We start from the raw sequence: 23,521 nt of genomic DNA on the forward strand, positions 1-23,521 counted from the left end.
GGCTAATTTTTTATATTTTAATTTTTTTGTAGAGATGTAGTCCAGGCTAGTCTGGAACTTCTGGCTTCAAGAGATTCTCCTGCCTTGGCCTCCCAAAGTGTGTGAGGATTACAGGCATGAGCCACAGCACAGTCCAACTTCTCTTTAATACAAAAAAGGGGGGTTATTCTTGAGAGGACAACGGGTTTCATTGTTTTTCTGGTCTGTCTACTGTAATGAAAGCTGGAGATGTTACTTAGGCAAGAAGACATCTCATGTTCTCACTCATAGGCGGGTGTTGAACAATGAGAACACATGGACACAGGGAGGGGAGCATCACACACTGAGGTCTGTTGTGGGGAACTAGGGGAGGGACAGCAGGGGGTGGAGAATTGGGGAGGGATAACATGGGGAGAAATGCCAGATATAGGTGATGGGAGGAAGGCAGCAAACCACATTACCATGTAGGTACCTATGCAACAGTCCTGCATGTTCTTCATATGTACCCCAAAACCTAAAATGCAAAATAAAAAAAAAAAAAACAGACACACAATACTGCTGTCATTAGAGTTGGTGAGCTGTCCCCACATGTTATAATTATGATTTTCATGTTGTTAGCACTGAAGTCCTCAGAAGCAGGATAAAGTGGGAAAGCAGGTATTAGGTGAGAACTCTTACTTGCAAGGAATATCCAGTTTATAGATATGAATGCAATTAAGTACTTCCTGGATTATATCTGTTAGGACTCTGCACATCTGATCCATGATACAAGCTAGAATCAACTATGCTGTGAAAACTTTTTTTCAAATTTTGTCATTTTAGCAAATTAGAAAATATTCTCTATATGTAAAAATCTCCAAGTGGGCATTTAAAAGTAAAGTGAGCAAGTACCTAAGAAATGTTTCCTGTGTGTCTGTTGTTTTAAGTTTTGCCAGAAACAAAGGAGTTGTATTTTCTGCTCACAAAGGGCTTAAAGTGTTGTTGGGAAAGAAAATGATAAAGACACTTGACAAAAGTATGTATTTTGTTTGTTTGTTTGTTTGTTTTTCTTCAGAGACAGGGCCTCACTCTGTTGCCAAGGCTGGAACACAGTGGTATAATCATTGCTCATTGCAGTCTTGAAATCCTAGGCTCATGCCATCCTCCCACCTCAGCTCTCCGAAAGCACTGAGGCTACAGGTGAGACCCACTGGGCCTGGCCCCCAAATATATAATTTTTTTGAAGCATATTGTGATACTTGGAAGTCCCTAAGTGGAAAGTCATATCGAGCAACCAATTAAAAAGTGAGAAGTGGGACTTGCATCTGACTAAGCCTTGGAGCACCAGATTTGAATTGGTATGGCAGGAAAAATGGCTCGAGTGGAGGGGCAGTGTGGGATTAAAAACAAATGAGCATGTTTAGGGACTGAAAGGAGACCAGGTCGACTGGAGCAGTGGATTCATGTTTTAGAGCACTGGGATGTTTTGGATACATAAGTTGGATCCAGATTGCTAAAGGTCTTGCTTTAGTTTTTTGTTGCTGCCATAACAAAGTATCACAAATGTAGTAGTTTAACACAACACAAATTATCTTATAGTTCTCTAGGCCTGAAGTCTAGTGGGCTCAACTGGTTTCCCTGCTTGTAATTCATAAGACAATCATGAACGTTTTGGTGCCGTTATGCTATGAAGGAGAATCTGCATCTATGCTCATTTAGGTTGTTGGCAGAATTCACTTCCATGTAGTTATAGACTGAGGGCTCTGTTTTTTTGCTGGCTGTTGGATGGTAGTTGTTCTCAGCTTTTGGAGGCCACCTGCCTTCTTCACTCATGGATCCCTTGCTCCATCTTCAAAGCTGGCAATGGTAGTTTGAGTCTTTCTCATACTTTAAGTCACTCCAGTGCCTCACTCATCTGCTGTATCACTCTGATTCTTCTGCCTTTCTTTTCCACTCTTAAGGGCCCTTGTGATTATATTGGGTCCAACTAGAGAATACAGAATAATCTCCTAATCTCCCTGTTTTAAGGTTCAGAACCTTACTTCTATCTGCAAAGTCCCTTTTGCCGTGTAAGGTAATGTATTCATGGGTTCTAGGGATTAAGGGCCAAGCTGAGGAGTTTGAATGTGATACAGAAGGTAATAGAGATGCACTGTAGATTCTTGAACAAAGGAAATGTATGTAGGTACACAGGATAGATTGATGATATGACATACCTTCAAACTGGTATTATTTAACTATCCATGCAACATTTATGTAGAGGAGAGACTGAGCAAGACATAGGGAAGAGATGAGCAAAAGAACCACTGGTGGCTGTTTTTAACCTCTCTTCGTTAGACACAAGCAAATTGACTCAAACTTGAAAACTCCACTCAGTAGAAGATCCCTATAGTGAATCCTTACCCTTGTGGGATGGTAGCTCATCCTCCGCCTGACTTATGTGGTTTATCAAAGTATTCCCTCTAAACATTTGCAGAGGAATTCTAAAATAAATATTCTTTATCTAACTATTTTTTCAATTAAGCTTCAGCCCCCTTTTACAGATGGACATCTTATACCAGTGCCCCACTGAACCCCACAGCCCTAAGCTGGTTCTGGGGATACTCATTCATTTTATTCATTCATGAGCATTTGCTATGTGCAAGTACTAATCCAGGTACTGGGGTTACTGCAGTGAACAAAGTCCCTTTGGCCTTGGAACTCACCTTCAAGTGGGAGAAGAAAGTCAGCAATCAAACAAATATACATCTGATGATGCAAATATGAAGAAACGAATTAAGTAGGTTAGGAGGATAGAGAGTGATGGGTGAAGATGGAAGGTAACATTGGAGGAGACACTTAAAAGAAGTGAGGGTTTAAGCCACATGGCTGTCTAGTATAACAGTGTTTAAGGCAGAGGAAATAGCAAATGCAATGACTGTGAGAGGGGGACATGCTTGGGACTTACATGAAAAATAAATGGGTCTAAAAGACTATTCACTGGGTACATTACTTACGTGATGGTTGCACCAAAATCTCAGACATGACCACTAAAGAACTTATGTAACCAAACACTACCTGTTCCCCAAAAGCCTATTGAAATAAAAAAAAATTGGTCTAAATGTCTGGAACAGAGTGAGTGAGGGGAGAGGAGTGTTTGGAAAAGTGGTCAGAGAGGTGGCGGGCAGTGCTGTAGTAAAGTCATCTGTCATTGGTCCTCAGTAAGCAACATTCTAAAATTGGGCCTGTATCTTCTCACATACTGTTTACTACAAAACTTTAGTCTTATTACCACACAGAAGGATTTGTCTAAGAAATTTGGACCAAATAATAAAATAGCATATTTCAATTTCTGGATATACATTGCTTTGAAAAATTAACTTATATGCATTAATTGACTATTGTTTATGATATAAACAAAGCTGCTCTTCTTTTATAAGAAGAGTTGGTAATATTGTACTTTTTTATTTTCTACCTTCAATATTATTATACAATAAAAGAGCTGAATATATAATATACTGCCGAGAGGGTAATGAGCAGGATTCAATCACACATTTAAGTGAATTTTTAAAAAATCTGAACCATGTCCAAGTTCTTCCATCTAAGCATCACTTAAGAATCTGTTTGTTCAGTTGAGTTTCATCTCTGCAGCTGCCAAGGCACTTCAGTTCTGCCAGCTCAACTCTGATTGCAAAATAAAGGGTGGTCACTTAACAGTAGATGTGAAGAATGAGAATGTTCTGTGAAAAGAATGACATTATGAGAAACCCTGATAATGGAAAACTGGAGGCTTCCCTCTTGTGCCCTGCTTAGCCTGAAGGCATTAAATGGGAGGGTATTCTCACCTTCCTGAATCTCAGCAGCCTTTGGCGGGTATGTGTGCTTTTGGAAGAAGATGGATGCACTTTCCTGCAGCTTACATTCATAAATATTTTTGTAGTGTAATAGGTTGTCAAAACAAATCTGTGTTTTCCATTTGTGCGTGTGTGTGTGTGTGTGTGTGTGTGTGTGTGTGTGTGTGTCAGTATGCCTCTTCATCTTTTTGTTCATCTAGAGGTAGAGCACAGATAGTTTACTTTCTTCATTGTGGATTTTTCATTACAGTATAGATTTGTGCAGAAGTGAGTCATGAGGAGTAGGTAAATAAATGACCATATAATAGGTAGGAACAGCTTCTGTGTCTTTGTTTTAGCAGTTCTGTGTCTTTGCTGAAAATCTGTGGTTCTTTTTCAGCATTTTTGATGGAGAATCCCATCTGAAGCTTGGCAATAACTATATTATTGAGCTGGGGAGAGAAGGCCAGGTGGTCTTGTTGACCACACAGTTGTGCCTGTGGAAATGCAGCATTGCGTTCAGAGGAAAGGCACTAAGTTTCATAGAGCTTCATCACTTGTTAGCTGTGTGACCTTAAGTGATCTGCTTAACTTCTCTGAGACTCCATTTTTTATTTTGTAAAATGAGGAAAGTAATGCTTACATCCTGGAGTGATTATGAGAATTACATGAAGTAATGTAAGTATAGTGCTTAGGGTAGTGCGTGCACCTGCTGAATGCTCTATAAATGGTAGCCATTTTTACTGTGATTTTTCTTTGGCTTATTTCATTCTGATGGCACAGCATGTAGACTTGGCATAAAGCAGCAGTCTTTCTGGTGCATGGAAATATAGTCCGTTAGAGGCTAACACATCAAACCCTGCAACTCAGTGTATACATTCCTTCAAATTTTTCACAATATTTTTGTGAAATATTTCCTCTTCAAGGAAACCTGGAGAAAGCATTTTGCTGTGTGCTTCCTGAATTGACCAGCAATTCTAGTTTTCAAGGAGATTGTAAATGGATGTATTTATATATGCTGATTTGCCTCAACTTTAGAAGAATTCCTCAGGGAATTCTTCAAAAGACACAGAACATAATGGAAATGCTTTTATTTTTTCCATAAGCCATGGAAAATTGTGTGCGTGTGTGTGTGTGTGTGTGTGTGTGTGTGTGTGTCTTCTTAGTGATCTAAAAGTTACTTAGAAATGGTCAGGCAAAATGGAAAGATTTGCTAATGAAAGATTTATCTCCCCATGACTGCAATTTTATGTCCTTTCAGATTAATTTATCTGAGTTTTTTTCTATTTAGAAAAGCATTTAGTGCAATTTGGAATTGCAATTAGGATAGTCTATACCATCTGCAGTGCTTGATGTAATTCTCTAGCTTCACTATGGTTACATCACAAAGGAGGCTGGAGCTGAAGTCTGCTCTTTCACTCTAGAAAACCCAACAGTACCCACGCAATGTCTATCCTTAATAGGCATTCAATATTGGTTAATTGATAATACAGTTTTACTCCTGATGCAGTTTCCATTAGTGCTTGTGGTGAAATATTGTGCATTAGTACTTTAAAAATTATGGTTTGATGGACAGAGGATGCCACTTTCAAAGGCTCTTGTTTCTAATTCTAGATTGACAATAGCCCACATGACATTGACCCAGGCCTCTCTTAGTCATTCTGTTTTCATTCAATCAATTGTCAGATGGGATAATAAAACTGATACAGCTTCTAGTATTTTAAGGAGAGTTATTGCTGTTGTGTTTTTGCATATCTAAATGTTGAAAATTTTAATTTAGAGGTCAATGTCATTCTTTTCATAGGACACTCTTATTATTCACATCCACTATTAAGTGGCCACCCTTTATTTTGCAATCAGAGAGTAGAACTGGCAGAGTTTAAGTGCCTCGGGTCCAGGATTGATATTGATTGATTCATTGATCACTCCTCCTGTATTAATGCAGCACTGAGTGGCACAGTGTGGTGTAAGCTTTACAGTCAAGACTTGGGTGTGCATCTAAGCTCTCTTACTAGTTTTGCGATCTTGGTAAAATTACTTCACCTTTATGAGCTTCCATATCGACAACAATGACCATAGGTGGTTGTAATGATTACAGAAGAATGAGGAGGTGAAATGCCTGCACAGTACATATTGCTCGAAGATAGGAGGTGCTATACTTCCCTCCTACCATGCACACTGGCATCTCATGGAACAGACCGACAGTCCTTACTCTTAAGAGAGTTTACAATTGAAATGAGGAATACATAAAAAAGAACATAACATCAAGATTTAGCAATAAGTATCCTGGTCTTATTAACAAATGGGTCTCTGGATAGTTTGAGTGAAAACAGTGAGTAAAAACCAGGGTTCAAAAAGAGAGTCTAAATGAAACATGATTGACAGCCAACTTTAACTTCTTGTCCTGGATTTGCCTTTGCCAATGCTTTCTTCATTAATGGCTGAGTTTTAGTGAGACCACAGAAGTGAAATCTCTCATATCTGCTTCCTGATCAAGGGGATTATGCTTAGTTATATGTGAGTTGTGCTAGGTTAAGTATTAGTAAAGAGTTTGTTTTCTCAACTTCTCCTAAATAGATTAAGTGACACATTAATGTGCTTTTAATTCCATTATCTTTAATATTTTTAACTTTAAATGTATGCAATGGGTTGGGAGTGCTGGGGGATGTACCCAGCCCCCACAAGCAGATTTGTTACTACCCCATCTGCCACCCCAAATGCTAAATCCCAGGAACACCACTGCTTTGCAGTATGTTCTATTTTACAAGACTTTGAGGAAAGAGAAACACAGAAAGACAGTGACCATCACGGCAGGGTTAGAGAGATAGCATAACGTTAGAGCTAAAACTTCTAAAAAGCAAATGGAGTGTTAGAAAAAAGGAACAGAGGGAAGAATCAAATACATTTACTAGGGAATTAATGAATAGGCTAAAGGTATTTATGTAGGCAGAGAGCATATGGAAAAGGGGGAATGAATCATGGAAGAAGGCAGCAAGTCTTCTCACACGAGTTTTTTCATCTTGAGAAGTGTGTGTGTGTGTGTGTGTGTGTGTGTGTACATGAGCTAACTTGTGTGAATGTGTGATTGGAGGGAGAAACAGTTACTGGTCCAGTCCATACCACAGGAGAAAGGAAAAAAGTATCTTCCATGAGGTTGTCATGATGGTTAATGTGTTCTGAAGTGTTATATCAGAGCTATACCTTGTAGAGGACTCCTATAGCAATTATAAAGAGAAAGCCATAGAGCAGGGGGAGGGGCTGCAGAGAGCTGAGATCTGTATGAAGATGGTAAGCTTCACTACTTGTGGGCACTTTCATTGCCCCCTCCTGCTTCCTGGTTTTAAGACTTGCTGTCATGCCCAGTGATTGGTGTTGCCAAGGCCTAAATAGCTTCCAGTATTGGTGTCTCCTGTAAGAATGACTGTAGAGAAACGGGAGGCTTGAAGAGATTGCGGGATTTTGAAAGACTATGGGTTTGAAAATTTCTGAAACTTGGGGCTCTAGAGATAGAGAGGGGAAGACAAACTTGTTCCTAAGTGTTTCTGATAAAGAGTATCTTGACCAGATGTGGTGGCTCATGCTTGTAATCCCAGCCCTTTGGGAAGCTAAATGTCTTCAGCTCAGGTGTTTGAGACAAGCATGGTCTCCATGGCAAAACCGCATCTACAAAAAATACAAAAATTAGCTGGGTTTGGTGATACATGCCTGTAGTGTCAGCAACTTGGGAGGCTGAGGCAGGAGGATTGCTTGAGCTCAGAAGGTTAAGCCTTCAGGGAGCCAAGAATGCACCTCTGCACTCAACCTGGGCAACAGAGTGAGACCCTGCCCCCCCACCCACAAGAATATCTTGCCTCATTAAATGTAATTGTAACATTGGGGACAGAGTTCAGGAGAGTATGTGGCATAAGTGAGTGTGGGAAGCGATAAAGCACATGGGAGGAGCCTGAGAATAATGCAGAAAGGAAAATGCCAAATAGGGCCCAGAGCAGTTGAATAAAATGGCTGAACCTGGATGATATAAGAAAAGGCTTTAAAAAGATAGGTGAATCTGAGACCAGAGGATGGCCAGGAGTGAAACTGCCCTGCCAGTCTACAGCAAAGCCACCTGAAGTGAGAGCTGAGTGGTCAGCACAAGGCCAGGAGTTAGGGCAGTGACATCTGTACTAAACCCACAGGCTAGACTTGGGTTGCACCTGCAGAGAGAGGGCTTGGAATTGAACTTCCCCGTGGGGTGATCTCTACACAGATGCCTGAGTGGGGCCTGTGTACTGGCACTATGCTCCCTGCTCAAAGCTTGTATGTGGAAATTATAATCTAGCAGCTTATTTTTGAAATCTTGAAAAATCTCCTGACCATTATAAGTTCATAGCTAAAAGCCTCTAAATAGACAGTAAAGCACAATTTCAAAAAAGAACTTACATCTAAGGAAGTAAAAAAAAAAAAGGATAATTTTATAAGATCAAACATGTAATTACATTTAATAACTTCAAAGAGATAAAGAAGTAAAAGTATCTATACATAGACATATAGATAGCTATATTGATATATAAAAATATGATGTTATAAATCAAGAGTGGGTTACTATGGAAAAGAACTAATTAGAAATAATGGCAATAAAAAATAAGGTTGTTGATATAACAAGACATAGTGAACTAGACATAACTGAAGAGTTAATTAGTGCATCATAAAGTTGTGTTGAAATATTAATCTTATCTGATATTCATTGAGTGCTTATGTGGCTGGCATTATTCTAAGCATTTAATACATATAATTTTATTTAATCCTTGCAAGAATGATATAAAATAGGTTATCTTTTCATTCTCAATTTATTGATTAGGAAATTAAGGCAAAGAGGATAAGTAATTTGCTAAAAGTCACAAAACTAGTCTTGAATCTAAAAAGAGCCCTTGTGTTTAACCATTGCACTATAACATTAACTCCCAAGATTTCTCAAAATGCAGCACAAATAGATAAAGAGATAGAAACTAAAGGAGGAAAAATTAAGAGGGGATAAATTTCAGCCATAATGAATACAAATCTGTATTTTAACAAATCCACATGTGATTCATAAGCATTTTAAAGACTGAGAGTTTTCTTTATTCCCAAGTCTTTTTTCTTAAGATAGTAATGAACAAAGCTCTTTTCTCATCCTCTATTGGATGCTTCTCTGAGTAATGACTCAGATTCTGGGAGAATCCGACAAGGGAAGCTCCCTATTCAGCAGTCCCTAGGGTGATTTGGAAGCATAGATCTTCTGAATGCCAATTTCAAATGATTGCTAGTGGTTTACCCATTTTACAACTGAGGAAACAAAGACATTCTCAAATTTGTATATTTTAGAATGTTGAGAAGGATTCTGAGGCTACATCTGGTCATAGCAGGAAAGAGTACTGTAATTAGTGATATGTGTCATGGGCAAGGGAAGGGTTTTATATATATATTTGGCCTGGAGAGAACTCCATCTGCTAACCATCTTTGGAGGCCAATGAAAGACACAATTGGGAGAGCAATGAGCAGATAGTGAGGGCCAGTTCTTTTATAGAGATCTCAAATGCTGGGTTACCAAACTTTCTGAAGACTACCTCTGTTTTGAGGTAATATAAGCAAATTATTTTTTTACAAACATGGTTTGAGACCTTCTCAAACTGACCCATGTATTTCAAATTCTAGCACTTAAGAGAATCCAATAGAACCAACTGATTGGGGAACATCTGCACCAGCTTATGTGAACTTTGTTTCTAATATCCTAAAATCTCTATTGACAAGACAGGATTTCTGACAATTTGTCACCATTCATATTAGTGTGCAGAACGGAAGACAACTATTAATTTTTCAGGACTTTCCATATTCCTCCTCATTTCTATCCTATTCTCCTCAAGCTGACCTAGGTTGAAGGGCTGAAGAAGCTTTTAGCAAACTATGCTTATGGCCTGCCACACCTGTCAGCCCATAGGATGTTGTATCACTAAAGATTTTACTCAGGCAGTTTTTTTTTTCCTAAAGTATTTTAATTTCCTAAGATATTTTAGAATCTTTAATACCTTTCAAGAAGGCAAAGTCTTTCTAGAAGCAAGTAGTTTATTAACACAAAATAAAAAGGTCTAATAGAGCTAGACAAGGGTTTTTAAGAATGGAATTGAGAAGTCAGGAATCTATATGAAAGGATAATACGACTGTCTTTGGATGAACAGCTGTGTTGGAAAAATCAGGAAATTTGATATCTGACAGATCCAGGTAGAATTTTGACTATTCTAAAATGTACAAATTTGAGAATATCTTTGTTTCCTTAGTTGTAAAATGGGCAAAATAATACTTCCCATGCAGTGCCATGTGTATAAATGTGTGACACATTAGTAACATCTAAACAAAAATGTGAGTTTTCTTTTCTCCTGTTATCTGGTTTCATTGCACATGAAATGTTATCAACATCAATTTTAAGAGTTCAGAGAAACATCATGCCAATATTTTAGTGTTCAAACTTCCAGTTAGGAACATGACATATTATTTAATTCAAATCTCTCATGTTTTAATTTATTCTGTAAAATATAAAAATAGAAAATTCTTATGCTGGTCAGGTTGCGCCTGAAGACATGGATGTGGGGACTAAGAGCCTTAAAGCTCACATAGAGAGTAGAGCTGAGTTGGTGTACGTTAGCCAGCAGGATAAGCTGCACTTACCTGCCAGGCTGCAGAAGGAAGATGAAGTACCCTGATCACTCTTGTCTTGATTCTGAGTCCAGCCAACACTGCCTTTGAAAGTGATGAGGATGTGCATTCATTGCCATAGACTAAAGGGGAAATGCCCTGTAAAAATAAATCTTGCACTTGTAGACATCCTAAAGTCTCTAAGGTAAGATCTTTTCCAGTCTATTTGCACTGTGAAAAGGAGACTGAAGAGGAAATTGAGTCACACTTAGCTGTCAGACATGGAGGTAAGGATACACATAGCCGCCTGATTCTAAGCCATGCCAACCAGTCTGCCTCTTGATTGCCAAAGGATTTATGAACAAAATCACGTCTTTATGTGGTACTCCTAAGGTACCTACCACAGTCCTGGCATCTAGAAAATGCCATAATGTCTGATTATCATCTCAGAAAGTCACTTTCTTTTTTTAATTTTTATTTATTTTAACTACAGTAGCCATCACAATCTAGGGATGTTTGTTTTCCCTTCTCCCTTAAGCTTAATTTGGTCAGTAGGAAAGGAAACTTGACCATAATGCATCCTTAAGGAAATTTTCTGTAAAATGACATGTCATGAAGACTTAAGCACATGACAGAAATTATTATACAGTCATCTTCAGAAAGTTTATGACCGGATGTGGGAACTGGAGAACTTGGGATAATTGGATCAGGTTGTGATGTACTGCAAATCATTTGTGGTTTTGGTGGCAGCACATGTGCTAGTAAGAACAAACCAGTCAAAACTAACTGCAGTAGGCCTATTACTTGCAGGGAATAGGTTCCCACAAGAAGCTCTTGATGAACAAGTAGCTTAGAGGCACCATAAAAACCCAGAGACTTTAGCCTGAGGTCAAAGATACTTACTGGTAGCCAGTTCTTGGTCTTGATATTGAAGGAAAGAAAATATCTGAAAATCAAAAGAGGAATTCACGAGATCAGTGAAGGAGGCCAATTAACCCACTTTGCAACCAAAATGAAACAAAACCAAACAAGAAGAAAAACACCAGAAAGTTGAGGAAAAAAAGAAAATTAACATAAGTGTATCAGGTTTTGTGAAACTTTGGAGCATCCTAGGAAGGAAATGATATAGACTATCACCAGCTAATTACTAGACAGTATCTGCTGCCAGAGTCGGGGAAACAGAACCAAGGAGGAATCAGTCTCCCCTGCATGAAGTGCTACTTTCAAAGCCCAATTAGGTTTTCACAGTGCTGATTTTTTGGCTATGGACAAAGTGTGTGCTGTTCTCACGCTTTTTCATGCTGCTGCCAAGCTAGTCCTACACTGTGTCCTTAGGTGCCCACTGATGAGATCCTGAACCTGACACACCTGAGGTCAACCCTGCTCAGACAGAGCTCCTGCCAAATTGTCTTAGATTGAGATTGAATTTTCAATTCTCACTTCTGAGAGAGACTCAGTACCTGGTTCGGACATTGGGAATCATTGGTCTTTTCTCAACCACCTCCACACATCTATGTGCTGAGGGCCTTTCTTAGAACAGAGCTTTGGTCAGCATCTCGGTTAAGCTAAGCAGCTGTCTCTGGAGGATATCAGGAAAGGCCCTCAAGGTCTCTGTGTCCCTCTGACCAGCCTCCCCAGCATACATACCTCACTGCCATGCTGCCAAGTGACAAGATCGAATGGCCTTTCTCCATATATGGGACATAGGGACAGAAGTGACATTTAGGGCACAGGGAAGAATGGAAAAATTTTCTTTTCCTTAAGTGTCTCATGACTCTAGAGGGATTGTACAGGTTAAGGAGTCAGAAATGCTGGACTCTAATTCTGGCTCTGCTAGCCACTTAACTTGAGAGTCTCATGTTAGATGCATAAAAAGGGAGTTGCATGTGGAAAGCAGTATGGCAATTGCTCAAAGAGCTAAAAGCAGAACTGTAATTCCACCCAGCAATCCCATTACTAGATATAGCCAGAGGAATATAAATCATTCTACCATAAAGATATATGCAGACGAATGTTCATTGCAGCATTGTTCACTATAGCAAACATATGGAATCAACCTAAATGCCTGTCAGTCACAGATTGGATAAAGAAACTATAGTACATATATACCATGGAATACTATGCAATCATAAAAAAGAATGAGATCATGTCTTTTGTGGGGTCATGGATGGAACAGGAGGCTATTATCCTTAGCAAACGAATGCAGGAAAGCTAAATACCACATGTTTTTACTTACAAGCTAAATGATGAGAACTTTTGAACACAAAAAAGGGAATAACAGACAATGGGATCTACTTGAGGGTGGAGGGCAGGAGGAGGGAGAGGAGCATAAAAAATGATTATTGGGTACTGGGCTAATACCTGGATGATGAAACTATCTGTACAATAAACCCCTGTGACACAAGTTTACCTGTATAATGTAGGTATGTTACCTATGTAACAAAGCTTCACATATACCCCCAAACCTAAAATAAAAATGTTTAAAAAGAGGGGGCTGTGTTAGATAATCAATAGAAGGATCTGTTTCAGTCCTAACTGTCTTTAATAATCTGTGAATATGCAGTCAAGAAGGTTTCAGGCATTCATCACATCCTCTTCCTGTCATTTGCCTTTCTTGACTTTCATGTTTTTCCCTTCATTGAATCCATATGTACTTTGTTCCCCCTTTATGGCATTTACCCTATTCTGCCTTACAGTTATTTGAATTCTTGACTTCTCACTTCCTACAGATGATAAGTTTGGGAGTATCAGGGATGGAAATTTATATACCTTGGTTTTGCATCAATGTATCAAGTGAAGTGCCTGGCACATAAATATTTAGGAAGTTAGATTCTCAGTGTCCAGCATGAGATCCATGATAAGTCAATGGTTTCTGCCTTATGGCAGGTGCCCGGTGTCTGGGAACAATTCTTTTTTTTTTTTTTTTTTTTGAGATGGAGTTTCGCTCTTGTTACCCAGGCTGGAGTGCAATGGCGCGATCTCAGCTCACCACAACCTCCGCCTCCTGGGTTCAGGCAATGCTCCTGCCTCAGCCTCCTGAGTAGCTGGGATTATAGGCATGCGCCACCATGCCCAGCTAATTTTTTGTATCTTTAGTAGAGACGGGGTTTCACCATGTTGACCAGGATAGTCTTGATCTCTTGACCTCGTGATCCACCCGCCTCGGCCTCCCAAAATGCTGGGATTACAGGCTTGAGCCACCGTGCCCGGCCCTGGAAACAATTCTTAACTCACTGTTAAGTTGTCACATCTCAATCAATATGGCAGCCATGGCTGGTCTGATGAGCGGTAGTTGGAACCTTTTATTTCAAGTTGTTTGGGGTCAACTTGTATGTTTTGTGCTCTTTGGTAGCCTCTTTAGATTATGGCCCTTGGGCTTTTAAATTCTCATTGCTCTCAGGTGTTTGTTTGCTCAGCACTGTGGTGCTAAAGATGCTGTACATCAATGGTTGTAACCTCAGTTGTCTTGAAAGCAGCAGGCTTTGGTAAGAAAGATTTGAGACTTAATTGAACAGTGACTATGAAGGAAGGAGTCAAGTATTATATTGCAAAGCAGCCACTTGATTAATGGACGCAAAACACCTTTTCCCTTCTTTTACTGTTTTTCTTCCTGTTTTGCCTTAAAGTTGAGAGATGAAAAGAGCTTACAGTAGTTATAGTCATCTATAAATTCTTTGGTTTTCAGTTTCTTAGTGAATTTGTAGACTACTCTGAACCTCTGTACTGCCAAAGAGATTGAAGAGAAAGGGATTCTGTGATGCTAATATTCTGATATGCCAGTGAGAAAATAGCTACATTACCATTTTTCACTGCTATCTGAAGCCCTGCTTTCAAAATTAGTCTCCAGAACATCACTTTGATAATTTATGATGTCGGCAGAGAGCAAGTCTTCAGGGTTCAGTGGTGCTCAGTTCTGGGAGGGATACTAAAGAACGGCAAGTCATGGACGCAGGAGACATTTGTCTTGAGTTTTGACTGCCTAGTTCTTGAGCACCCTGCCTAGGCTTATAGGAATTTTCCTCATAGGAAGCAGTGTTTCTCATGACCAAAGAAGCTGAAAATGCCAAATACTTGCTTTCTTGCAGCTAGAGGATGGGCACGTGATTGGTTTCTACCAAGTGGGTGCAGTCACCTCTTTTTTTGAAACTGATGAAACAAAAAACCTCAGAACACTTGAATTTTTATCTTAGGGAGGGTGATGGTCACAGCAGCAACCTAGAGGTTTTTGAAGTGGTTATGACAACAGTTTATCTGCCATGTCCAGCAATGTGGTTGTTAGGAGGACTGTGTCCAGTGATGCTGTTTGTTTTTCTTCAAAGGACCAACCTGTGAAGGATCTGTGGTGGATCTGAGGCCTTGTTCTGGGCTGCACAGCCTCTAAGCCTGGTTCTCCAGCTCTTCTGTAGATTGTGTGAGCTATGTAATATATTTTAATAAATCCTGTTTCTGCTTTAATTAGCCAGAGTTGGTTCCTGTTGCTTGCATCTAAAAACTGTGATTGATACATTGGTTCATTCCCCCAAAAGATTTCTAATCTTTGGGTGGAGGTGACTAACATAAAAGAAACATCTGGAATATATAAGATAGCATGTCAGATTATATCCAATGGATTGGGCTTTGTACTAAAACTACTACAGGAATAGGGAATAGGAAGAGAAAGCACAGCACAGTGATTCAGACTCCAGACTAAATCCAGGGATTACCATCTCAGATACCGTGAAGGGCCATGCAGAGAGAAGTAAAAGAATGCAGCAGTTGGGCTTTGGGGAAAATTAAACGAGACAATATTTATAAAGCTCAGTGTACTGTTTATAAATGAACAAAACAGGTACCATGGTAATAGCAACAACAACAATGAAGGCTAAACCAATAAAAATCGCTAGTCTTTCCCTATTGCTTACTGTGAGCTGGCTGGCCCTTGTTCTAGAGCTTTATTCTTAGGGTGCATAAATTACATATTAAGCTTTCCTGGGAATGTCCTGCTGTATCCCAGCACTTTGGGAGGCCGAGGCAGGTGGATCACGAGGTCAAGAGATCGAGACCATCCTGGTCAACAAGATGAAACCCCGTCTCTACTAAAAATACAAAAAAAATTAGCTGGGCATGGTGGTACATGCCTGTAGTCCCAGCTACTCGGGAGGCTGAGGCAGGAGAATTGCTTGAACCCAGGAGGTAGAGGTTGCGGTGAGCCGAGATTGTGCCATTGCACTCCAGTCTGGGTAACGACAGCCAAACTCCGTCTCAAAAAAAAAAAAATAGTTTAGCATTCATCCTGGATCTTTCTTTTCTTTTTTGAGACAGACTCTTGCTCTGGTGCCCAGGATGGAGTGCAGTGGTATGATCTCGGCTCACTGCAAGCAACCTCTTTCTCCCAGGCTCAAGTGATTCTTCTGCCTCAGGCTCCCCAGTAGATGGGATTACAGGTGTGTGCCACCATGCCTGGATAATTTTTGTATTTTCAGTAGAGATGGGGTTTCACCATGTTGGTCAGGCTGGTCTCAAACTCCTGACCTCAAATGATCCACCCACCTCAGCCTCCAAAAGTGCTGGGATTGCAGGTGTGAGGTACCGCGCCTGGCCTCTACAGTGCGGTTCCTCATGGCCATTCAGTGCACCAACCAGTTGTGCCAAGGTCTGTGAGACATAGCTTGCAAGAAAAGGGACAAATATAGTTAAGCAACTGATTAAAATATGTGAATATGTCACAACATAAATATTCTGCTTATATTGTTATTATTTTAATATTCAGAAACCAAAAAATTTAGACTTAATGTATACTGATATGTATTGTTTTAGGGAAAAATTATTTCTGAAATACTGTTTGAATAAAACTAATTTATAGATCTACCTATACATTTCAAAGATTTTTTGAGGTCAGTAAATAAGTTTCATTGAACTGTACATTATTATTTCAAAAATAATATGCATTTTACTCATTTTTAGTGCCTCTTTTCACTCAGAAATATATTGTTTTGGACAATAAATTATAAGATCATCTTATATGTTTGTATTGTTTAATCCTCTCAACAACCTTCTGAGCAGATTATTTTCTAACAAATTCTGTTTACAATTGAGAAAACTAAGGGCCAGAAATTATAGGAATCTGTTGCTTAAAATTCTTAGCTAATCTGCAGCAAGCTGAGATTTCAAATTTGGGAATCTGGCTCCAGAGTCTTTGCTCACAACCATTACTCAAATGTAGGCCTCATGGGAGAAGTAGGATTTTAGTCCAAAGACTTGTTCTCTTCTACTGAGCCTCTTCCTGGAGTGTAACCTGGGGCAATTTACTTTCCCTCTTTGAGCTTCTTGTCTTTATCTATAAAATGGGGATGCTACTCTATGTCATAGAGTTGCTGGGAGGAATCAATGAATTAATGTGTAAGAAAGTGCTTTTGTAGGCTTAAAATGGTATACATATTTAAGATAATCATGTGTGGTCTTTTCCATACATCTAAGGCAGCAGTTTGTGGGATGATGCCCTAAACCACAAGTTGGGGTGTATGCTAGGCAATAGTCAATGACTCTCGGTTGCTACAAGTTCTATCTCCAATTGGATAAAGTCAAAGATAACACATCAGATGTGTGTAGAGAAACACACTATGGTGTTATATGTTAGGAATCCTCATACTGGTGACATGAAGCATATGCATGTGTGTTTGAATTTTTCTGGGCTTACAAAGAGTCATAGGGCCAAGGGATCAGAAGATTTAAAATCTGTTCTATTTTTTTTTTTAGAAGTGGCTGCCAGCAAAGAGAAATCATTTCTGCTGTGTGTCTGATTTCTGTGTAAAATCTAGGTAGAAAATGGGGGGAAAAATACTGGGTCATTGTGGCTGACTGATGGACTCTTTAATAATCCCATGAAGGTAATTTCCTGTCCTCATGGCTATTGTTCAGGCTCTAATCGCTATCCTCTCAACAATGGCAGGAGTTGGAATTGCCTCAAGTCTGAACTCCTCTGACCCACTTGGTTTGCTGCTACTGTGCAGATTTTTCTGAAGTGCAAATTTGATCACTCCACTTCCCTGCTTCTAATCCTTCAATGGTTTCCTTTGTCCTTAGGATAAAGTTCAAAGCCCTTTGCATGGTGGGGTGGACATCCACTATTTTGCCCTGCCCCACTCTCACTCCGCATAGGATGGATTTGACTGAATTACTTGGAACTAACTATGGACATGTGACCCAGGCCTGGCTGATTAGAATATTAGAGATTCATTTAGGGATGGGCATAAGATCCAATTCAGGCCACTGCAAAGTTAAGCCTGAGTTGAAGGAAACTCCTGATCCACTATATTTTCATGTCTCACTCTTCACTCCATGTTGGATGGATTCTACTACATTACCTGGAACTAACTGTGGGCACATGACTCAGGCTTGGCTAGTTAGAGTGTTAGAGATTCATTCAGGGATGGGTACAAGATCCAGTTCAGGCAACTGCAAGTTAGGCCTGAGTTGAAGAAAGCTTCCTGATGATCAGCCAAGTACTATAAGCAGCCATGCTGGAAAACTCATTAGCTCTTAAACTCTCTAGTATCTGAGTCACTGCATTCTGCCTTTTGCTATTTGGATATACAGTGTTGAATTTCCCAATGCAGCGTTTTATGCCTCTGAGCTCCCTATCCAGAATGCTGGTCATCATCCTACTCTGCTTCATCTCCTTTCTTATTCTATTCATCATTCAGAATGCCACTCAACAATGGTATCTTCCCAAAAGCCTCCACTGAAACCGCAGTCTAGGTCACTCCTTCCTTGTGTTTGCTTTTATCACTCCACCCTGTAGCCAAGGGTCTACTTCTCTGACATCCTCTAGATCAAAATTTCTCAGGGAAATAGATCTCATGTCTTATGTCTTATGTCTCAGGAAAGGGATCCCATGTGTTACAAAGTTCAATTTGTGTTTGTTAAATGAATAGAGGCAATTCACATTTGACTGAATTTTTCTCTAGTCTAGATAGTATTTGGCATACTAAGATAATTTATCTGACTGACAATTTTTTTTGGAGCTAGGGGTTCCGTGCACATTCTAGCCAGATTCTGTTCAAACTAATTAATATTTGGACCAAATGACCCTTCATACTTTAATATCCTAAAATTACTTCCTCCCCAGGACATGGGGAATCTTCTGCTTTATGAGTCTAAGTGTGGAGTTCTTCATCAGCATGAGACAGACCTAGGCTAGGCTGGACTTAGAGTGGGTTGCTGGCCGAAAATCCCAGAATGAACTCTGACAGGTTGGCTTGAGAGTGATTTGAGTTTGATGAGCTCAGGAAGATGATGCTGTAACTAACAGTACGGTAGTCCCCCTTAATTTGCGGAGGGTACGTTCCATGACTTCCAGTTGGATACCTGAAACCATGGATACAGTGGTACTGAACTCTGTGTACTATATATTTTTCTTATATACACATAGCTATGATAAAGATTAACTTATAAATTAGGAACAGTAAGAGAATAACAACAGTATACTACAATATACTCCAATAAAACTTATGTGAACATGGCCCCCTCTCTCTTTCTCAAGATAATCTTATTGTATGTTATATTTTCAAATCGTGGTTGACTGTGGTTAACTGAGACCACGAAAAAGGGGAACTGGATAAGAAGGACTACTGTCCTAAAGCGTTACTCACCTTCCACTGAGTTCTTAGACCTCCTGTCTCTTCCCCAGAAACAACTTTTATGGAAGTCATCAATAACTGATTGTCACAAAGCCATAGACATATTTGGTTCCACAAGGCTGAGTCCTGGCTTTCTTCTATAGATATTCTCTTCCTATAGGGTCTCATCCACATCCTTGACTTCAATGATCTTCACCATGTATGTCACTCACAGATTTTTATGTCGAACTCAACATTTTATCTAAACAAAAAGACTTGTAGGTACAATTGTTAATACTCAGTATCTTTAATTAAATGATATGTCAAACTCGACATGTCTAAAGCCAAACTCCAGACTTGTTCCAAACTTAGTCCTCAGCATGCATTCTCAGTTTCAATGAGAGACATTCATCTTGCATCCATTTACTGAAACCAGAAACCAAGATGTCATCTTTGATATATTGTTCTGCCTTTTATATGATCTGTTTTCAAAACCAGTTGATTTTTTGGAGCTATCTTTTGAATTTTCTCATCTCTTTATATTTACTACTACTACTACTACATTGAAGTGTTTTCCCCTACTAAAATAACCTCCCAACTTATACTCTTTTTCCTCTACAATCCTGTATTAGAGCGATCTTTTCAAAATGTAAATTTGCTTTGTGTCACCACACTGCCTAAAGACCTTTAATTATATCCCATTGTATCCCATTGCTCTTGGGTAGAGATAAGAGACCTAACTTGGCCTTCAAGGCCTTCCATGGTCTGGCCTCTATGTGTATTCCCTGCCTCATCTTGTGTCTGTACATTTTGATTTCTATTTGTTGGGTCATACTGTGACCTCATTCAACTCTTTCTGTTTTTCATCTTCCCTTCCTGTGTAGGCATTTTTACATACTCACTGCACCCTCCTCTTGGGCTGGTTAAATCCTACTCATCCTTAGATCTTAGATTGGTGGTAGTTTCTTCAGGGGAGCCTTCCCTAACATCCCAAATTAGTTCTCCTGTGTACTTGCATAGCACTGAAGATCTCTCCTTCATAGCGCTAACCACAGTTCTAACTTTACTTTTATTTGTATATTATTAAATGATAGTCTTTCATTTAGACTACACTGCTAGCCTGATAAAGACAGAGCTATTTAATTTTGCTAACTTTTCTTGTCAATTAGATAATGCTATATAATAAATTACTCAAAAATTTAGTGACATAAAACATTAACCATTGCATGTTAAGATTTGCTTAGTGTCGTTAAGTCGTTAGGAATGTGCAAATGAAAACCACGATGAAGTACCACCTCATACCCAATTACATGGCTATTAAAAAAAAAAAAAACAGAAAATAACAAGTGTTGGTGAAGATGAGGAGAAATTGGAATGCTCACACACTGTCAAGGGAATGTGACATGGTCCAGGTGCTGTGGAAAAGAGTTTGACATTTCTTTAAAAAGCTAAAAATGGAATTCTCATATAACACCATAATTTCACTTCCAGGTTTATACCCAAAGGAACTGAAAACAGGTATTCAAACAAGCACATGTATACATTATAGCTGAATTATTCACAAAAATCAAAAGATAGAAACAGCCCAAATGTCGATCAATGGATGAATTGAACAAACAAATGACAGCAGACAGGCATACCTTAGATATATTGTGCGTTCAGTTCCAGGCCACGACAATAAAGCACTTCACACAATTATTTTGTTTTCCAGTGGATATAAAAATTATGTTTCTTTATTTAACTTTTAGGTTTAGGGGTACATGTGTAGATTTGTTACAGAGGTAAACTGTGTATCACGGGGATTTGGTATATAGATTATTTCATCAACCACGCAATAAGCATAGTACCAAATAGGAAGTTTTTCAGTCTTCACCCTGCTCCTCCCCTCTACACTCAAATAGGCCCTGGTTTCCGTTGTTCCCTTCTTTGTGTCCATATATTATCGTTGACAAGCTCCCACTTATAAGTAAGAATATATGGCATTTGGTTTTCTGTTCCTGCATTTGTTTGCTTAGGATAATGATTTCCAGCTCCATCCATGTTTCTGCAATGAACATGATCTTATTTTTTTTAATGGCTGCATAGTATTCCATAATGTATATATGCCATATTTTCTTTATCCAGTCTACTGTTAATGGGCATTTAGGTTGATTCCATGTCTTTGCTACTGTGAATAGTGCAGTGATGAACATATGTGTTCATGTGTCTTTATGGCAGAAAGATTTCTATTCCTTTGAGTATATACACAATAACAGGATTGCTGGGTTGAATGGTAACTCTACTTAAAGCTCTTTGAGAAATCTCTAAACTGCTTTCCACAATGGCTAATTTACATTACAACATGTAGTATATAAGTGTTCCCTTTTCTCCACATCCTTTGCCAGCATGTTATTTTTTGACTTTTTAGTAATAGCATTCCAACTGGTATGAGAGACTATCTCATTGTGGCTTTGATTTGTGTTTCTCTAATAATTAGTAATGTTGAGCATTTTTTTTCATGTACTTATTGGGTATGTGTGTCTTCTTTTGAAAAGCGTCTGTTCTTGTCCTTATCTTAATTTTTTTTTTCTTGTCGAATTAAGTTCCTTTTAAATGCTGGCTATTAGACCTTTGTCAGATACACAGTTTGCAAATATTTTCTCCCATTCTGTAGGCTGTGTGTTTATTCTGTTGATAGTTTCTTTTGCTGTGCAGAAGCTCTTTAGTTTAATTAGGTCCCATTTGTCAAATTTGATTTTTGTTATAATTGCTTTTGGTGTCTTTGCCATGAAATCTTTGCCAAAGTCTATGTCCAGAATGGTATTTCCTAGGCAATCTTCTAGAGTTTTTTATAGTTTTAGGTTTTACATTTAAGTCTTTAATCCTTCTAGACTTTATTTTTGTATATAGTGTATGGAAGAAGTCCAGTTTCAGTTTTCTGCATATGGCTAGCCAGTTATCCCAGCACCATTTATTGAAGAGGGAATCCCTTCCCCATTGCTTGTTTTTGTTGATTTCATCAAAGATCAGATGGTTGTAGGTGTGCAGCTTTATTTCTGGGCTCTGCATTCTGTTCCATTGATTTATGTGTTTTTTCTTGTACCAGTATCATACTGTTTTGGTTACTGCAGCCTTGTATAATCTGAAGTTGTGGTGACACCTCCAGTTCTGTTCATTTTGCTTAGAATTGCTTTGGCTATTTGGGCTCTTTTTTGGTTCTATATGAATTTTAAAATAGCTTTTTTCCCTCTAATTCTGTGAAGAATGTTATTGATAGTTTAATAGGAATAACATTGAATCTGTAAATTGCTTTGGGTGGTATGGCTGTTTCGACAACATCGATCCTTCCTATCCATGTGCCTGAAATGTTTTTTCTATTTGTCGTCTCTCGTTTCTTTCAGCAGTGTTTTATGATCCTCATTGTGAGACGTTCACCTTCCTGGTTAGCTCTATTCCTAGTTATATTATTCTGTTTGTGGCTATTGTGAATGGGATTGCATTCTTGATTTGGCTCTCAGTTTGGAAGTTGTTGGTGTATAGAAATGCAACTGATTTTTGTATATTGATTTTGTGTATCTTGAAACTTTGCTGAAGTTGTTATCTGATCAAGAAAGCTTTGGACAGAGACTATGTGATTTTCAACTGCAAACACAGATAGTTTGACTCCCTCACTTCTTATTTGGATGCCTTTTATTTCATTCTCTTGCCTGGTTGCTCTGGCCAGGACTTTAAGTACTATGTTGAATAGGAGTGGTGAGAGTGGGGATCCTTCTCTTCTTCTGGTTCTTTAGGGGAATGTTTTCAGGTTTTGCCCAGTTAGTATGATGTTGGCTGTAGGTTTGTCATAGATGGCTCTTTTTATTTTGAGGTATATTTCTTTAGTGCCTACTTTTTTGAGGGCTTTTAACATGAAGGTATGTTAAATTTCATTGAAAGACTTTTTTTTTTTTTAATCTATGGAGATGATCACATGAGTTTTGTCTTTAGTTCTGTTTATGTGATGAATCACATTTATTGATTTGTTTATGTTAACCCAACCTTACATCCCAGGGATAAAGCCTACTTGATTGTAGTGGATTAGCTTTTTGATGTCCTGCCGATCCAGTTTGCTAGCATTTTGTTGAGGATTTTTGCCTCTATGTTTATCAAGAATATTGGCCTGAAGTTTTCTTTTTTTGTTGTGCCCCTGCCAGGTTTTGGTATCAGAATGATGCTGGCCTCATAGAATGAGTTAAGGAGGAGTCACCCCTCATTTTTTTTGATAGTTTCAGTAAGAATGGTACCAGCTCTTCTTATATATCTGGTAAAATTTGGCTGCGAATCCAAATGGTCCTGGGCTTTTGCTGGTTGGTAGGCGTTTTTTTCAGTTTTGGAACTTGTCATTGGTCTGTTTAGGGTTTCAATTTCTTCCTGGTTCAATCTTGGAAGGTTTAAAAGTTATATTTAAATTATACTCTATTAAGTGTAGAAGACTGTTATGTCTGAAAAATGTACATGCCTTAATTAAAAAGTACTTCATTCCTAAAAAAT

The sequence above is a fragment of the Callithrix jacchus genome, chromosome 6, assembly GCF_049354715.1.
Source record: "Callithrix jacchus isolate 240 chromosome 6, calJac240_pri, whole genome shotgun sequence".
Classification (NCBI taxonomy): Eukaryota; Metazoa; Chordata; class Mammalia; order Primates; family Cebidae; genus Callithrix; species Callithrix jacchus.